Genomic DNA, 18,893 nt, shown 5'->3' with positions numbered 1-18,893 from the left:
GGGAATAAAATGATGGTCCAACATAAGAAACAATGTTATTTTTACTTCCCTATAGAAAGAAAACTCTGAAGAATCATTGTTTATCACTTAAACTAACATCTAGTTAGACTTGGGTTTGAGTCCCAGGCTCTGTTTTACTAGAGGGATGAAGTAGTTTTCATATTTGAGCTAGCCTTTAGGGAAACATTTATTTAAATAATAATATTTGATTATATTGATGAAATCAATGATATTAGCTGTGCATTTGTTATGTATATTGAGTGCAAATGTAGGAATTCTGTGGAGGCCAGTACCCACACACAGACGTGCACACACACACACGCGCACACAGGCTCCAGCCCCTTATCCCAAACCCAGGCTCTAGGAACTATGAAGAGGTAGAGAGTCAAAATTAGCCGCCAGTAAAACAACATGAACAAAGCTGGGAAATCCACAATTAAGTGCTGAATTGTAAGGTTCTGACTACAAGGCACAGCTTGCAAGCTCTCAGCTTCTCTGCTGAGCCGATCTCATTTTATTTGAACCACACAGGGTTTTGTTTTCCAAATCTGAACTGACATTTTCCAAATCTAAAAATTTTACTCTAAAATTTGCTTGGATAATTAGAAAATCTGGCAACACTGGGCTGGCATTCTCCCATGGTAGCCACAGAAAGAGTTGTATGGTAGTTGGCCCCCCGAGATGGGGAAGGCCTCTCTAGTTTGCCACAGGCCACACCACTCCCTAATGGGACCCACAGTAGGGAATCATTGATCATCATTTGTCACATGATCACCATGTTGTTTTCCTCTTATTTAAAAAATATTTCTCTATACTCATATCATTATCAAAATTAGGAAATCACAAATAGAACAACAAAATCTTGCGTCTCACGATATGTATGAGACAGTGAACATTTTGCAAGGCTGAAGGATATTCTTTTTTTTTTTTTGACATTTTTTATTGATCTATAATCATTTTACAATGTTGTGTCAAATTCCAGTGTTCAGCACAATTTTTCAGTCGTTCATGGACATATACACATTCATTGTCACATTTTTTTCTCTGTGAGTTATCGTAACATTTTGTGTATATTTCCCTGTGCTATACAGTGTAATCTTGTTTATCTATTCTACAATTTTGAAATCCCAGTCTTTCCCTTCCCACCCTCCACCCCCCTGGTAACCACAAGTCTGTATTCTCTGTCTGTGAGTCTATTTCTGTCCTGTATTTACGCTTTGTTTTTGTTTGTTTGTGTTTGTTTTTGTTTTTTAGATTCCACATATGAGCGATCTCATATGGTACTTTTCTTTCTCTTTCTGGCTTACTTCACTTAGAATGACATTCTCCAGGAGCATCCATGTTGCTGCAAATGGCGTTATGTTGTTGGTTTTTATGGCTGAATAGTATTCCATTGTGTAAATATACCACATCTTCTTTATCCAGTCACCTGTTGATGGACATTTAGGCTGTTTCCATGTTTTGGCTATTGTAAATAGTGCTGCTATGAACATTGGGGTGCAGGTGTCATCCTGAAGGATATTCTTAAACATTTCCTGTGCAAAAAGATTGTGCCTGCATCCCCCAAAATATAACCTGCACCTGCTGTACATTATCAGCCTGGCCTGGTAGCCACTTAAAAAAATACATTTTAGATACCATAAAATTCCCCTGTAGGAAGTGTACATTTCAATAATTTCAGTGAACTTTTTGAGATACACAACCATTGTCACAATCAGAACTTTCAGAGCATTTCCATCACCCCCAAAGTTACCTTGTGTTCACTTAGTCGTTCTCTGCACCCACCCTCAGCCCCAGACAACCACGGGTCTGCTTCCTTTCTCTATCCAAGACACACAGGAGGTTTGAAATGATGCTCTGAGCGCCACAAGGTGTTCCAAGAAGGACCACTTCATGAAAAGGGGCAGATTTTGACAATTTGTATAGATGGTGACAAAAGGGAAAAGTATTCTGGGGCTGCTGTCATTCTTGGCTTAACAGCTCTTTGCAACCCCAGATTCTTCCATGGAATAATGTCACTAATGGCCTGAAGATTGACAAGGTAACTTTTCTTTGAATTTGTGATCTAATAAGTGAAAATTTTGGAAAAAAAAAGATACAAATCACATCACATGACTAGACATGTTTTTCATTGTTCCTTAGAAATAAAATAATACAAATGGATAATAAACAAATCAAATGTCTCCATTGGGCATGTCTTCTCTCCACCTGGTGGAGACTCAGAGGTCCTTGAAAACGCAGAGCAAATCATCCATCTTCATAGAACCATCAAAGATCACGCTAACTCCAATAAATCCTCTCTTTTCAGACCTCAGAACATTTATAATGTTCTGTACCCTCTCATTAGGATAATTGATTGAGGTTTCTCCTATAATTCTTCAGTAGTTTCCTGTGCTGTTCAGTTCTTGTCTTTGTATAATTTAGTTTGACATGTGTTTATCACATCACCCTGAATATCATTTCCTTTATGTTTAGGGACAATTACAGTTTCTTCAGCATTTTTGTATTCTTTGCACAAAACCTTTATCCTGTCATTCCTGTAGTAGGTGTTTAATAAAACTTGTTGGCGAACAAATGTCACTTTTGAAATATATTTAAGGATTATAATTTAGTGATTCTGCAGCATTGAATGCAATAAAAATAAAATGAGTTGGTTTTGTCAATATAGAAAGGATTTAGCAAGGGTTTTTTTGTTTTTTCTTTTTCCTTTCAACATTGCAACTAAGACCCCTGAAACCGCCCCAAACAAGCAGTTAGTCTGCTCATTTTAGTATCTTAACAACTGAATTAGATCAATGATTCAATTTAATCCATTGTTCACAGCTTAGCCATTTAATCAATTAAAAAAGGAAGTCTGGGCCAGCCACTTTTCTATTGCTTCTGGGTGTTTTGTTTTTGTATTCTTTCTGTTGCTATCTTGGTGTCCCTCTATGGCTTTGTGCCTACTTTTCCCATCTCTGCTTGAGTCTCTCAATTTCTCTCTCTGTCTCAATCTCTCTCTTCCCATCCCCCTCTCTCCCTGTGTCTCTCTGTCTCTGTCTCTATCGCTTTCCTCTGTCCTACCCTCTTGTCCGATTGCATCTCTGCTGTGGCCTGTTTGGTGCTGGGTCTCTGTCTGGCCCTTGCACTGTGAGCATCCTCCAAGTTCAGGACATTTTCAGTGTGCCAGCACTGGCTTGCCTCATGCAGCAAGCTCAGGAAGTCATTTGTGGATTCAAAAGAGGTCATATGAGACGTATAGGCAGCCTTTAACTTTCCATTAAGATATTTGTGCTAATATAACAAAATGAAAAAAAAAAAAAGACAAGGTGAAGAAAGAAAAATAGTAAACTCTTCAAACAGAATAACTGAAATATTTTAGAACATATGAAAATGCCACATCATAAAATCTTAATCTTTGCTTTGACCCAAGTGGAATTTACTTAGCAAAGGCCATTTACTAGGAAAGAGTCTATAGATTTGAATGAGCTGCAATTTTGTATGAAACGTGTGTCATTCACCCTCTTTTTTGATGTTTCTCTCTCAAAAATACAAGGACAACGCTTTTTAAAAATCTGTAAAATCATCTTTTGGGGCCCAGGTTGTAAGCTGATTGAAGAAAATACACTACAAACAGGATTTCTCTTTTAAATGTAATTTTTTTCACTCACATCTGATAGTCTCTATCAACATACTTTGACATCTTGCAAAAAAAAATTTTTTCTCAAAAAAATAAGTGCACCTTCCAGGGAGAAAAGAATTATACAGATGTTGCATCCTCTCCCCACTGCAAGACTGTCCCCCCAAAACCCCCAAGCTTTCCCACTACTTCGTATTCATTAATTAGTCTGAGGTTCCCTCCGTGTTCCGTTTACAAAGCTACTTAAACCCACGCACCCATTTAACATATTTATGACCCCAGTTTTCTTTCTGTTCTCTGAGACTGTACCGTAATTGTTCTCCGGACCCAGGGACTGCAGAGAGCCTTCCCTGCTGAAAAGAGACAACATAAAGAAGGAAATGAATGTGTGCGGGTTGAATACCTTCAACAAAACGACTGGGTGCAGTTTGGCCCCTGCCCCCCCTCCTCCCGGGGTCACTTTAATTGAGTGGAGCCTCACCCTCTATTGAGTGTATGGGAGACTATTAACTCTTAACAACACTCTGTCTCAGGTTATTTATTTATTGCTTAAATGATTTGTTATTGCTTCTTGAATTTAATACACCCTCTGGGAACCAAGATGGCGGCATCATGTTACAGAAAACCTACAAGTTATTTTAAAACTGTAATTGACGTTTTACGAGAGCCGTAAAATCTTTCTGAACAAATAACTTACCATTAGTCAGAAACTTCAGCAGGAGATCTGTAAAATTAAGGATCGGGGAGAACAGTACTGTACTTGTGTGTCTGTCTGCCTGTGCGCTGGGGAGGGTGGGGCAGGAGGCGAGCAGAGAAGCAGCAGAGAAATTCCCACTGATTGTTTCGCGGGGCTTCCCTGCCTCTTGATTTAAATCATCGTGCTTTTGAGTCAGAGGACTCTGGGAAATGGTGCCGAGGATTCCCAGGAAGGATGAACTGCATTCGATGAGCACATTTTTTTTTTTTTTAACAGATCTCAGGTTGAGCTGCTCTCTGCTCAAAAGCCAACAATTTTAGAAAGAAGTATTGGTAGAAAGGAAAGGTGCTTTAATCAGAAAAGCCGGCAATCTGGGCAGATGGTGGACTCCTGTCCAGAAACCATCTCTGAAGATTCTGCTCAGCCATGACAGTTCTTAAAGCGGAAAATGGGGGGAAGAATCTGAGTGAGCCCTGGGGGCAGAGGTTGGGTTCTGCATGAGTCTCCATTGTGCGCAGACTGGCTGACTCTCTTCAGATGCTATTCTGCTCCCCCCTTCACCGTGATCTGCCCACAGGACTGCTAACGGGGCTCTTGGGGGTAGGTAGAGAGCTAATCATTCTTTAACTACTTAATTGTTCATTCTTACTACTTCTTTTTATCTAGAAAAAGAATCAACAGTTTAGGCAAGGCATGGTGAGCATTCAGGAGAGCCTACGTCAGGAGTTAGTTTCAATTGCATGGTGAGCTCAATCCTAAAATTAGGTGCTTTTAAGGTTAGAGGGGGCAGAAACGGGCAAACAGGAAAGGCACAAAAGAGCTGTTTCAATTTCAGGTGACCACCTCAGGTCTTCAATTTTGCCATTAATTGAAGCCCTTCCTGGCCAGACACCAGTGTAGTCCACTGTGGCCGTGCTGCCCAGCTTAGCTGGGCCAGCGTTACCAGTTAGAACAACCTTCTTGGGCTGAGTCCCAATCATACGTGGATTCTTCAGACTTTCATAAGAGCTATGAGAGCCCATCATTGACAGGTTTGGACCATCCTGTTTCCTGGCCCAGCTGAGTTTAGTATTTTTGGCATTGCTTTGAGATCATAATAGGAAAGGCTGGCTGTAAAATCCACAATTCTGACAATAGTATGTGCTAATGTTCTATTTCATGGGATGCTGAGTGGACATGCCAATGACAGCCCCTTCCAGGATTGAAGCACTCACTCCCCCAGTGGTTCTGTCCAAATATTAATAATGATACAAATAAATCCAAGACATATTATCAGGAGCAATGAACCACGTGTTGCCCTTAGAGACAAACGCCATTTGGAGAAAGCAGTATGCCACTGGGAGTTGGCAAAGAGGCCAGCGGTGGGGTTTGTCTTCTCACAGCATCATGCCAGACCCCAGCCCCACTGGCATCCAGCATTCCAGCAGCATCCATAGTAAGGTCTTAGGGACATCACTGAATAGACCTCTCCGAGTCCCCTGTACCATCTGCATTTGAAGGGAAAACTCTCAGGAAAGGAGGGAGAGACCACTAGAAGCATTTTAGGGAAGGCTTATCTATTGGTTGGTTTTGATGCTTGTCTGTTGGTTGGTTCTGATGTTTGGTGAATCATTTCAAATCATTTTCCTCACAGGATCATCCTCTGAGTAAGGGTTGGTTCCAAATCCATTAGACCAGCTAAGCAAAGCAAAGGACTGTCACACATCAGCTTTTTTGAGTTTCAGCTGAGTTGACTCACAGTAAATAAATTTAAGAATTTTTGTCTTCATAAATACACCAGAGGTTGTTTGCCAGTGAGAGATTTATCATCAATGAACTCTCCAGTTATCTCAAAATCAACCAAAAAAAGGTGCCTACCTTTAGGGGAAAAAAAAATGTTAAAATGCAAACTACAAGTTAAACTAGGGAAGGGCTACACCCATGTGATAGTTAAATAATATGACCCTCTGAGTTACCTGAGAAAAAGATAAACACTTTGATGAGAAATCTGCAAGACAGAAAAAATTAAAGTGTCGATTGGAAAGAAATACAAACCCAAGAGAAAGTACCTCTGATGTATGTTTTATACATCATTATGCATAAATACAATTCTAGTGGCAAACAACGGGGACAAAAATAGGACGTGGGCACAAATTGAGGGGATATGAATCTTTCTGTACACCCTGGAAAGTTTAAGAAATGAGATGACTTTGCCCAATTCTAGCTTGACACTATGCTGGGCTGGTGCTAATTCAACTGAGTCGTTTGTGGGTGTGGCAACTTATAGTTGCCCTCCAAGACATTTCATCCCACAGGCTGCACTCAGTGTGGCTTTGACAATCCTCCCCCTGAGAGATGAGGTTCACGTCCCTCCCTCTGAACCTGACTAGGCAGAAGTGATGCCCCGTGACTTCCGAGGTTAGGTCTCCCTGGGCCTCCTGGGACACCTGCTCTTGGATTGCAGGCACCATGCTGTGAGAGGAAGCTCAGATGGCCCCTTGGAGGCACTGTGCAGAGAGGATCCAGGATCTGAAATCTCGAGCTCCCGACCCTTGGGCTCCCAACCAAACCCAGAACCAACTCTTCAGCCAGGTGAGTAAACCATCTTGAAAGTCGATTCTCCAGCCCTAAGTCAAGCTGCTCCAGCTGACTCTGGGTGGGGCCGAGAGACCAATCGAAATTGCAGATTTATGCGCAAAATAAATGACTTTTTGTTATGTTAAGCCACTAAGTTGCGGGGTGGTTTGTCCTGTAGCAACAGATAATTAACACAAGGCCTTCCCCAGACACCCTGCAGGGCTGTGCAAACATCTCAGGGATCCCAATCAGAGCTAAATGCTGGGGGAAAGGAGCTCTGGTACTTGGGCTTCTGGTTAAAGCTGAGATCCCACTGGCCAAGCCAATGAGGGATCCTGAAGTCTAGCATCTTTGGTTCCTCTTTGGGTAGAAAATGAGCTGTGGGTACTTGTCTATCCCAAAGGACCACTCATAGCCATCCTTCCACTGCCTCAACCTCACCACTGGCGCATGGACCAGGAAACCCCATCACCTCCCTCTCTTTCCCTTTCCAAGAACCTCTTCCCTCCATCTTCTTGACTGTGTTCTCCATCCTCTCTTGTGGCAAGAGAGTCAAGGGGCCTTCTTGGAACAGAAAGGGAATGATACTGAGATGGGAAAACACACACACAAATAACTCAGTAATTTACCTATCACATTTTAATTTTGTTTGGGAGGCCACTGAGGGAACAGAATGGTCACAAGAAAGAGAATACTATTGATAATTATAGGATTGAAAAAAAAGCATTATGAGCCAGATGATTTTAAAGTACATTCAGGGATTAAATATTTCTCAGCGTTTATGCAAACACACATACTGTACACACATTATGGGAAATAATGCAAGACTGACTAACCTCAGGAGAGTAAAAATAGACAGCCACAGCAATAGCATGCTCAGTTAGATTTTAAAAAAGAAAAGAATACTAAACTGGGGTTCAGGAAGTCAGAATTTCCATCCTAGCTTTGCTGACGTATCCTGAGAATGTAGCAATCTGTTCCAAAGCTTAGTTTTCTCATCGGGGAGATGAAAGATGGAACAGGACCATCTTGAAGATCCCTTAAGCTCCACAATCCTATGATTCCTGTACAAGTCATGCTAATACAGGCCGGTTCAATTAAAGACCAATCTGGTTTGTTCTGTGAGAAAATTAGTTGGACTTTGGGTGCAAATGTCAGAAGTAGCTGGCACTCTGTGGAACATTGCCAAAAGGCAAATTAGTCTCACGTAACTTTGTATGTCTCTAAAGTAGCCAAGAGTAAACACGGAGATACGGGAAAGGAGTGGTGAACACATACAGGCTCTATGAACTCATGCTGAGTGATAATTAAAATAGTCCATCAGACAAAACAAACTATGGTTACCAAAGGCGAAAGGGCAGGGAGGGATAAATTAGGGGTTGGGGATTAACGGACACACACTACTGTATATAAAATAGATAAACAACAAGGTCCTACTGTATAGCACAGAGAATTACATTCAATTTCTTGTAATAACATATAATGGAAAAGAATCTGAAAAGAAATGTGTATATGTATATATATGTAGAACTGAATCACTTTGCTGTACACCTGAAACTAACATTGTAAATGGACTACACTTCAATAAAAAAAATTTTTTTAAATAGTCCAAGATGTGGCATTATGTGTTCTAATGATTCTCTTTTAGACCCCAGTCGAGTGGGCAAATGTCCATTTACCTGTCCTTATGCAAGTCTGCATGCATATAACGTGCAGTTGTGTGTAACGGTTATTGCGAGATCCCCATCAAGCAGACAGTTCACAGGTAAGTTTGATGATCATAATTTATATATTCCATCTATAGCACATGCAGAAACTCGCAATTGCTTATGTATAATGTTAGTTGTTAAGGCAAATAATAATCTTAACCTTTTTTTTCCTTTCTTGCCCTTTGTCTAGGAAAAGTGTGTAACACACACAAAAGTGGACAAAACCCCAGGAGGACAGCTAGTGAAGAGTTAAAACATTGGGGAGTCTGAGAGGTGGGAGGAGATTTAGTTAGGAAGTAACTGTGAGGTTCAGGGTTGGGAAGGGCAAATGTGAAATGCAGAATATAACAATCAAAACGTAAGATGGTGTTGAGAGGGGAATTCTTTTTCTTCTCACACACACACACAAAGTCTTTTGACAATGATTTCCTAGTATTCTCAGATAAAATACAAGTCTAAACGAGAATTCCTGATTAAGGAACTTAATACCTCATGACAATAAATAATAATAATAATAATTTGGGGATGCTGACTTTGCCAGAGAGCCGATGAAATCCGCATAAATAATTTTCACATTTCTTAAAAATTAAAAACAGCCCACTGAAATGATGTGTCTAAATGACATTTATAGTAGCATTGTTCATGAGTAAAATATTAGAAACAATGTAACTATTCATAAGAGGATCTGTTAATGCAGTTATGATCCGTCCACATAGAGGGATACCATGCAGCCTTTACAAAGAATAAGGAGGTCTTCTATGTGTGCTGTCGAAGTGTAGAAAGCGTGGTGCTGAACAGCGTGGTTGATGTGTGCAGTGGTTTTTGAATGTTTGCTCCATGCCAGGCTCTGGAAAGATGTACAAAGTAACTGCTAACAGTTACTGAGTGGTGGAAAGAAGCAGTCACCACAGCTAGGAGAACGTGTTTTGACCCCCACTGTGCACTCTCTTGTACCTTGTGGAATTACGTATCATGTGTGAAACAAAATTGTAGGAGAGCATACTACATACGGATGACATCCATGCCATTTTTCACACGGGAACCATAATGGGGAGGTACATACATTGCAGGACCTCCATCCCTACTCTACCTTCTGCGTCTCCTGCCCTCTTTACTCCCATTCTTCCCCTCTCTTTTGTTTAATTATCCTCAATGAGATTAACTTGAAACATGCAATGTAAAACAAACAAGCAAACAAATAAAAAACACTCCTCCAAAACCAAAAAAAAAAAAAAAAAATAGCAAAACAGAACAGTCAAGAAAAAGCTAGATAGAAATCAATCTGAATACACTAGCCTTTAGCAAAAAATTTTATAGTGACGAAAGGGGTCACTGTCTTGTCTCCATTGACCCAGCTTTCCTCGCCACCATTATTTTGTATTGAAATACACAGAGGCAGGTGTGGACGTGGTCATGGATACAGGTGACTAAAACCATACCCACAGAACAGATATTCTCAAGAATGATGAGGAAGGAACTGCCAAATAAAGATGATTTCTCTAAACTTAGTGACTTTACATAAGGCTGCTGGGGACATGCATGCCCTGGGAAAGATTTATTTACTTATCTTTAGTGGAGAGGTAGAGTATTTTATGATTGTCTTAGTCCATTCTGGCTGCTATAACAAAAATCTCGTAGACTGAGTGGCTTATAAACAATAGAAATTTATTTCTTAGAATTTGGAGGCTGGAAGTCCAAGACTGCAGGCGAATTTGGTATCTGGTGAGTTCTACTTCCTGGTTCGTAGACAGTCTTTTCACTGTAATTTCATATAGCAGAAGGGGCGAGGGTGCTCTCTCAAATCTCTTTTAAAAGGGTGTTAGTCTCATGCATCAGGGCTCTGCCCTCGTGACTTTGTCACTTCCCCAGAACCTCACCTCTTATTACCAACACACTGGGGATTAGGATTTCAACTTACACGTTTTTCAGGGATGTAAACATTCAGATCATAGCAATGACCTAGGAGTGGAAAGCTAGACAAGGAATGACCACATCTATATGCCTTTTTTTATATCGAATACACCTTTTTTAGGGTGGTAAATAAAGTATGTAAATAAGAGACATTTAAGGTAGTCTTAAAGGTAGATGAAATAAGGTAGATTAAAGAGTAGCAAGCTTTCACTTTTTTCGAATGGTGATGTTAATAATAATGGTGATGGTGGTAATGATGATGGTTGCGATGATGATAATGATGCTTGTGAGGACGGGTGATGATGGTGATGGTGATGGTGATGGTGATGATGATGGTGACTGTGATGATGGTGCTGTGGCTATGATGGTGATGATGATTGTGATGATGATGGTGGTGGTGGTGGTGGTGGTGGTGGTGGTGATGATGGTGAAGATGAAGGCTCTCTTTTATTCTTTAATCCATGCCAGTAATTGTGCAAACTGCTTTATTTACATTATTTCATTACATTCTCAGAACAATTCTATAAGACAGGAATTATCTTTACTTTCTAGACTAGAAAGTTTCAAAGAGATCAGGGAACTAAGAAGGTCGCAGCTTTCTCTGTGGTATTACCAAAGTTAGTGCTGATGTAAATTGTGCAGCATACCTGAATTCAAGCAGACACCATACATGATATCCTTTCCTTTGGAACGAAAAAATCTCTTCACCAGCCCTGACAGCTCTTCTTTGAAACTGTAAATGTGAATACACCACAGAATTCCTTGTTAGCAGTTTTGGTAGTCAGAAAATGAAATGTGTTACTCCTTTCATTTTGTTTATTCTCAGGAAGTTTAGCTACAAACCAATGCCATACGGCTCTCTAAAGTCGTGCTTTCAGTGGCCTGGGGCTTTCGCTAACACTGGGAATTGCACACAATCCACAAAATAGCTCATCCTTGCACAGGGCGTAGAACACGTGGGTATGCCTGGGTTACACATGCAAGCACAAGCAGGTCAATTCATGTTGGCCCAGAGAGACTGAGAACCGTATCTCTACTGTCAAGTCCTCCTGAGCAGGAGTAATGGCCCCTCCTTGAAATTAATAGGGGAATAGCAGGAGTTTTCAGCCAAAAACAGCAAGGGGGAATGCGAATCCCAGAGAGAGGAACCAGGGTTGGTTGGCCCAGGTTTCTCTTCTTACCAGCACAGTCTCTCCCTTTATCTGACAAAGGAATTCTGGGTCCTATGCTGGTTAAAGAAACTGGACACAGTCATGTAGGTTAATATGCATTTGTGCAAAAGATGAAGCGATGTGTGGGTTATACTGAGGAGTTGAGATGCACCACATTCCATGATCTGCCTTCCCTCCCCCCCACCCCACACCATCACAGTCAATCCAGGTCAGCAGATTTCGCGTTTACTCAGTGACTTTAAAGTGACCAGCTGTATTAATCATGGCTTTTTATTGTCTGCATTTCTGATGCTTTGACGTCATGGAGCCTTGCTGACCCTGGAGGGACTGCCCCTCCCAGGGCTCCAAGGCCTAGAGGCAGTAAAGGATACACCAGTGAGAATATCTTTCAACTGCAAACCAACCAACCCGGAGTCCATACCCACCCTCCTCCTTTACTGGATTCTCTCATTCCAGACCACTATTTCCCTGCCCTAATCACCCCAGAACCAGACTCCTGATATCTAGAGACACTCCCTACACCCCAGAGTCCACTGAAATTACTTCAACAAGCCAATCCTGAACCTGCTTGTACTGCTTTGCCGACTCCTCCTTGCAGAAACCACAATGAAGGCACTTGTCCTCGTCTTCCTCCTGCTCCCTCTGCCTCCTGACTGACCCTGGTGCTTCCCCAGGTGGCCCTGGCTGGTGCGGCATCCCCCAGACCCCCAACCTTGGGAACTGTAAGCAACTATCTGTCCACTGGTATTCACTTTCTGATCTGTTGACCTCACCATTCCTGAAGGATAACAAAACCCACATTTTAAAACATCATCTTCCAGATGTGCTGAAGTTTCCTGGGCCCAGATAATGTGACGACTTCCTTTTGGTGGCACCAGTGCAGTTTCCCCCTCCAACAAAAGACATCCTTCCTGGGAAGTTAACCCAAGTGGTGGACGTAAACAGAATGAATTCCAAGCACTCTCTTCACTAGGAAGTAGGACAAAAGTCAGTTGGAAACAGTGCATATCATTGTGTGATTTCAATCCATCTCAAAGCAGGGGGTCAGGGACATTTTCTAGTATCAAACTGTCCTTCCATAAATATACCATATGCTCTGAAATCTGCCTTTGAACAAAGCTGAGGGCATTAGCGCCAGGAGGGGGCCAAGGGTGCCCTTCTTGGGTCAACTCCTTCTCCTGTTAAAAATTTCTGTTGGTTTCCCATTAACCTCACCAGCAGATCCAACTTTTGTGATTTACCAGAGCACTTTTCATTCTAATGTGTAATCTAACAAAGCCCCTTAAGAATGTTTTTAATCATTTCTTGATTTTTTTATAGAATGTGATAAAAATTATCTCAAGTGAAGTATTTATTTTATATATAAGTATATTTGCACAGATTATAAAATTCCTTTCTCACCTGAGAATTCCATAAATCAGTAGCACATAAAGATAAATTTTGACTTTTTCCCAGTTAATATGACCCACTCCCTCAGGTGACTGTAAATTAATTGTGTGTAAGGAAAGACATTATTTGTTGATGAATATCTTACTAAATGATGTGTTATATGCGGTTTGGTTTGGGTAAAAATATATTTTATAATGCAGATTGAAACTGAACTAACTTGTCGCAGCCTCACCATCGACATAAAAGTCAGACTGGGGAAGTATCTTTATTCATGGCTACTGATGATGGAGTCCTACGTCTAGGCTCCTTTCTGACGAGTCTCAAACCTCAGACTCCCCTGAGGCAGTTCATTCGCTCACAAAATCTCCTCCCTTCTTTCCTGCATCTGATCCCAGGGGGCCGGTGTAAGATCTTTGCAAGCACAGATGGACAAATGCTCATCTTGGACCATGATGCATTGCCAAGCCATCTCTGCCTCGGTGTGTTATGCACTTTGAGATGAGAAAGAGTTCTGTTCTGATGAAGCCCAAACAAAAAGGCCGGGGTCTTTTGTTCCACCGTAAGTGCTAAATGCTCTTTGATTGAGAGCTGTGATTAGAGCAAACACGAATTACTTTGTTAATGAGGAAAAGATGCTTTTTTAATCTGTGCTTTTGATTCAATAATGCTATTTCTGGAAATCCAGGCTAAGGAAATGCCAGTAATACAAAACATGCTGGCAATTTCACCAACTAAGATGTTCGGGATAGTAACATCAAAAAGCAGAAAACAATAGGAATGTGTCTGGAAAATTATAGTCTACTATTAAAATGATAGTTATACAGTCCAAAGAGGTACACAAATATAAATATTAGCCACACATAGAAGTGTAGAAAACACTAATATCTACAAGCAGAACAAATTTTAAAATTCATTCTATCATTACAATAAAGTTAAATCCACGTAGGTGCATAAAAATCAAGAAATCACAAAGGAATTTAAATTGTTGCTTCAAGACGGATTATAAGGAGACAGAATTAACAACTTTTTCTGATTGACGTCAAGTTGTTTGATAATAATTAAAATCGGAAACTTTGCAAAGAAAAAACTGTATGTCTTTTGAGGGACCATTGTGACAGCTCCAGCTAGAACATACCCCTTAAAAGCAAAGATTATGTACAGTGTAATTCCATTTACATGAAATATTCAAAATAAGTAAATTCGTAGAGAGAGAATGCAGACAGGTCGTTGCCAGGGGCTGGAGGGAGAGGAAACAGGGAGAAACTGCTTATTGGGAACAGGGTTTTATTTTGGAATGATGGAGAAGTGTTGAAACTAGGTGGTTGCACAGTGTAATGTAATAAATTGTTCACTTTAAATGGTTACTTTCATGTTATGTGAATTTCACCTCAATACATTAAAAAAAATTTTTTTAAATGATGCTGCCTTGGCTCCACCCTAAAAGAGTGACCCAGTGTGTCTGGGGTCAAGCACAGCTCTGTATTTATGAAGTTTCCCAGGTGAGGCTGATGCTCCGTCGGGAGTAAAGACCTGCCATCAGAGCTCTCCCTCACCCTGCCTTTCTAATCCACAATGTGAGCAGAATGACTATAAAATCTCTATAAAATGCATAAACTCTGTATAAAACGCTGTGGTGGTACTGCAGCTTGTATATGCAAAATTCAAATCATCGAACCCTGCCTGGTGGTGGGCACAAGGAGTGCACCTCTGTCGACATCCCATCCGGAGACCTGCCGCGTGGCTGACAGCTCAGAAGCGTTAGCGCATGTCCGAGGGTGCGGGGCTACCTCGGATGGACCACGATGGAGCATCCCACAAAACCAAGAACCTGTTGCCACTACTTTTGTTCTCCCCCATCATCTCAGTACAGGAACCCTTAGAAGTCTGTTGACTGCCACCAAACTTTAAAATGTGGACCAGCACCATCTTTGAAGAAAGAAATTGGATCTAATCATTGTCCAGCGACCAGATACAACATTTTACCAATTTTTTTTTTTAAATTGACTCTATACGCTGTCTTTGAAGAGTTTTTAAACTGGATTCCACTTCTAACAGCAGGAAAGGTTTGATTAAGGGGCAGATCATTTAGGAGCTAAGTAGCCTTCACTACATCAGAAGCTGTTCAAAGGGAACCAGTTGGTGAAACGATAGAAAAGCAAAAGGCTCCGAGATGTGTTAAAAAGCAGCGCCCCTGACATACAGAATAGGTGCAAAGGGAACCCGCAAATGGGATGACGGAAAGCCTTGCGTGCTGGACTCCTTACTGCAGACTGATCTGTCCTCTGCAGAGGTTACTCATCGCCCAGAGAAAGCTCTGGGGTTTGCAAAGTTGTCTTGAAGATAAATGCAGTATTTCACTCGGTTCTATTAAGTGAAAGACTACTTCTGGTCCTGGGATTCTCTACTCTGGTATGAGAGCTGATTATTTGCAGACTGTCAGTTCTCCAAAAGGTCCCTTTTGAGGAAATACATCTTGGCCAAAATTTAAACAAGTGTATGCACATCAGGATGAGGTTTTTACCTTTTGTTCTCGGAAATACGTAAAACGAAGGAGGATAAAGTGGGTCTGGTAAGACCCCACTTTCTCTTTCAGCGGTTTAATCACACGGGAGGTCTCGCATTTCATCAGGGTGTGAAATGCCTTATATTTCTCCTGGTTTCTTTTTTCTTCTCGCACAATGAATGCAAGTCCAAGAACGTGAATAAGGCCTCTCCCCACCACACACATGCCCTCCTCCCTCCCACCCCCTGCCAGCTACCCCTGCTCTGACCTCCCGGCCTCCTGAGGACACGGCGCCCCTCCTTCTCGAGTCACGGTCCCTGCAGCCCCACCGCCCCCACCGCGCTTCCCGGGCGCAGCCTCGGGAAGGCGACCACCGGGAAAAGCCTCCCTCTCACTGCCAGCGCCTCCACCTCCGCCATCACCGTCACCGCCACCACCGCCACCTCCGCCACCTCCGCCGCCGCCACCACCTCCTCCCAGCCGCCCCGCGGGGGTCGAGGCGGACCCAGCTCCCCAGGCGACTACAAGGTGTAGCCCAGAGACCCCGATTTCTATGCACCCTGGAAAGGGTGATTAATTTAAAGTGAGTGGAGTCTGTTTCTTTAAGACAAGCTCATAAATCGTGAAAGATCACCACTTCTTTTCAAAAGCCTCTCCACGGTCTGAGTTTCCCTTCTGGGTCAGTAAAGTCATTGAAGCTTTAACGGCATGCCATGGCAGATTACACGATACAGCTGTCCCAGCACCGTGAAAATTAAGTTATGCCCCGTGTCAGCAAGGGGGGTTTCCCCTTTCTTTTCTCTCCCCGCCCCCACCCCTTTCTCTTTTTCTCTCTACCCCTTCCCACCCCTCTCCCGCACCCTCTCGCTCCCTCTCCCTCTCCTCCCTCCTCCCTCCTCTCCTCCTCTTTCCTCCTGGCTCTTTCACGTTCCTCCTGGGAAGTGCACATCTCGGGGGACGCTGGCCCACGGGGCTGCGCCTTGAGCCCCCGCTACTGAGACACCGTAAATGGAGACGATGAGGCTTTCAGCGAAGAGCCATCAAAATTGTGCCTTTTGTTCTCCACCCCACCCTCGCATTTTTTGCTTCCTTCTCCCCCTTTTTTCTCTTCCTCCTCCTCTTCTCCCTCCTGCCTGCTACCTGAGTTGAACCCCCCAGCTGGTTGCAGCAGCCCAGAGGGCAAGCAGCAGACCCCTTCCCTTCCACCTCGTGGTCCTAACTCACCCCCTTCCTCCGGACAACCCGTCTGCTTGGAGGTGACCCTCCCGGGTCAAGAGCGGCAGTCAAGCCTTAGTTTCCTTCCAGAGTTAAATGCTGCCCTGGGCTGTGGCTGCTGCTCTTTTCTCTTTGGAGGAGAGAAGATAGAGAGTTTAAGCAAACTTATGGGCAGCAAGTCTCCATCCCGCATACACGTGTGAACGTGGCGCCTGCGCACATGACTTCTTCATAGTTCTCACGGCTCCTCAACGAAGTGCATATTCACCTGCAGAGGGACAAAATGAAGCCTTAGCTTCATTTGAATATAGGCCCCTTTACTTTAAAAAGTGTTAAAGGCAATCTAAATAAAGAAACCCACACTTTTCTATTTGCCTATGCTCAGCGTCTTCCCAGGAGATGGGAGAAATGTTTACAATGTAAGAAATTAAACCCTTCTATCATGTTTCTCCAGTGAGGTGACAGGGAGAAGTGAGCTGTTGGTCTGGGGAAGATCTGGAGAGCACTTTCCTTCTTCTTCTTCTTCTTTTTTTAATTGAAGTATAGTCAGTTTACAATGTTAGTCTCTGATGTACAACATAGTGATTCAGTTATACATCTGTCTCTCTCTATATATAATCATTTTCATATTCTTTTCCATTATAGGTAACTACAAGATATTGAATATAGTTCCCTGCGCTATACAGTAGGACCTTGTTGTTTATCTATTCTGTATACAGTAGTTAGTATCTGCAATTCGCAAACTCCCAATATATCTCTCCCTCCCTTTTCTCCCCTAGTTAACTGAAAGTTTGTTTTCCATGTCACTGAGTCTGTTTCTGTTTTGTAAATATGTTTATTTGTGGCCTTGTTTTAGATTCCACATACAAGTGATATCATATGGTATTTTTCTTTCTCTTTCTGGCTTAACTTCACTTAGCATGATGCTCTCCAGGTCCATTTATGTTGTTGCAAATGGCATTATTTCATCCATTTCTATGGCTGAGTAGTATTCCCTTATAAATATATCACATCTTCTTTATCCAAGCATCTGTTGATGGACATTTAGGTTGTTTCCATATCTTGGCTGTTGTAAATACTGCTGCTATGAACATTGGGGTGCATGTATCTTTTTGAATTAGAGTTCTCTCCAGATATATGCCCGGGAGTGGGATTGCTGGATCATAGGGTAAGTCTGTTTTTAGTTTTTAAAGGAGCCTCAATATACTGTTTTCCATAGTGGCCACACCAAATGGAGACCACTCTCTGTGGGTTAAGGGATCCCCTCCCTCATGAAACCCCTCCACCCACACACTACCCTGCACCCTGGCTGCTCTCCTCACCGCCTGGGTCATACCTGAGAAAATTCTCTCCCACAAAAGGCCTATGAGTTGAATAAAGCCACCACGTGAAGCTGTGGGCAGTTATTGACACGGAAGCTGTGATCACTGTACAATGAAAAACAAAAAGGTTTCATAGAGACCCAGCTGTGATGGTAACCTTTAAAGTCATCACACTTTGTATTATTGTTGTTTAATTAGGCACTTTTGAGTGAACATCTAAAACTGAAGCAAAGTTTTGAATTTCTTAGGCTATAAACTAAAAGTCAAAGTATCCTATAACAATAATTAGGAGCCTAAATGAAGGTGATATTGCAAGGTGACACCTTATTTCTTGGGGAGCAGTGGGGTACCTTACCTTGGAGAGCTCCCTGAAGCTCAGCCCTGTGGGTGGAGACGTGGTCACCCATGTGTGTGGACATGGTCACCCTGCTCTTTATCTAAGTCCCAAGGAGGCAGGGGGCTGCACTCAGACTACTCTGCACAAACCTTCATCTTCCTTCTCCTTTCCCCAAAGAGCTCTCCTCTAAGGCCCTCAAGCAGCTCCTAAGCAGGTCTGAAGACTCTTTGAGGAGGGAATCAGAGAGTGATGGGAGTTACCCCAGACGGAGGTGCAGGGCTTCTCAGGGGGCCACCACGCTGGTGCTCTCGTCTAAATGAATGTGTTCTCGTGAGATTTTATTAATGCCTGTTGATTGCGTAGTATTATCTCAAATATGATGCTACCTTAAAAAATTCCAACTCGCGTGCCTTAGCATGGGTTCCCCCAAGAGAAGACCCTGAGACAAGGACATGGGTGCAAG

At 42.4% G+C, this 18,893-nt stretch overlaps 1 long non-coding RNA gene across 1 annotated transcript; it reads right to left on the bottom strand.

Annotated features, from left to right (window-relative positions):
* Positions 1-1,013: 1,013 nt before the first annotated feature.
* Positions 1,014-16,945, bottom strand: LOC123611965 (uncharacterized). Its single transcript, XR_006719086.2, has 3 exons — positions 16,781-16,945; positions 11,140-11,225; positions 1,014-3,972 (listed from the first exon to the last, which is right to left on the bottom strand). It is a non-coding gene; the product is annotated as an uncharacterized LOC123611965 (long non-coding RNA).
* Positions 16,946-18,893: the final 1,948 nt, after the last annotated feature.

This window comes from Camelus bactrianus, chromosome 4 (assembly GCF_048773025.1).
Source record: "Camelus bactrianus isolate YW-2024 breed Bactrian camel chromosome 4, ASM4877302v1, whole genome shotgun sequence".
NCBI lineage: Eukaryota > Metazoa > Chordata > Mammalia > Artiodactyla > Camelidae > Camelus > Camelus bactrianus.
Note: the sequence above shows the minus strand (reverse complement) of the source record. Positions and strands in the feature narration are given on the sequence as shown.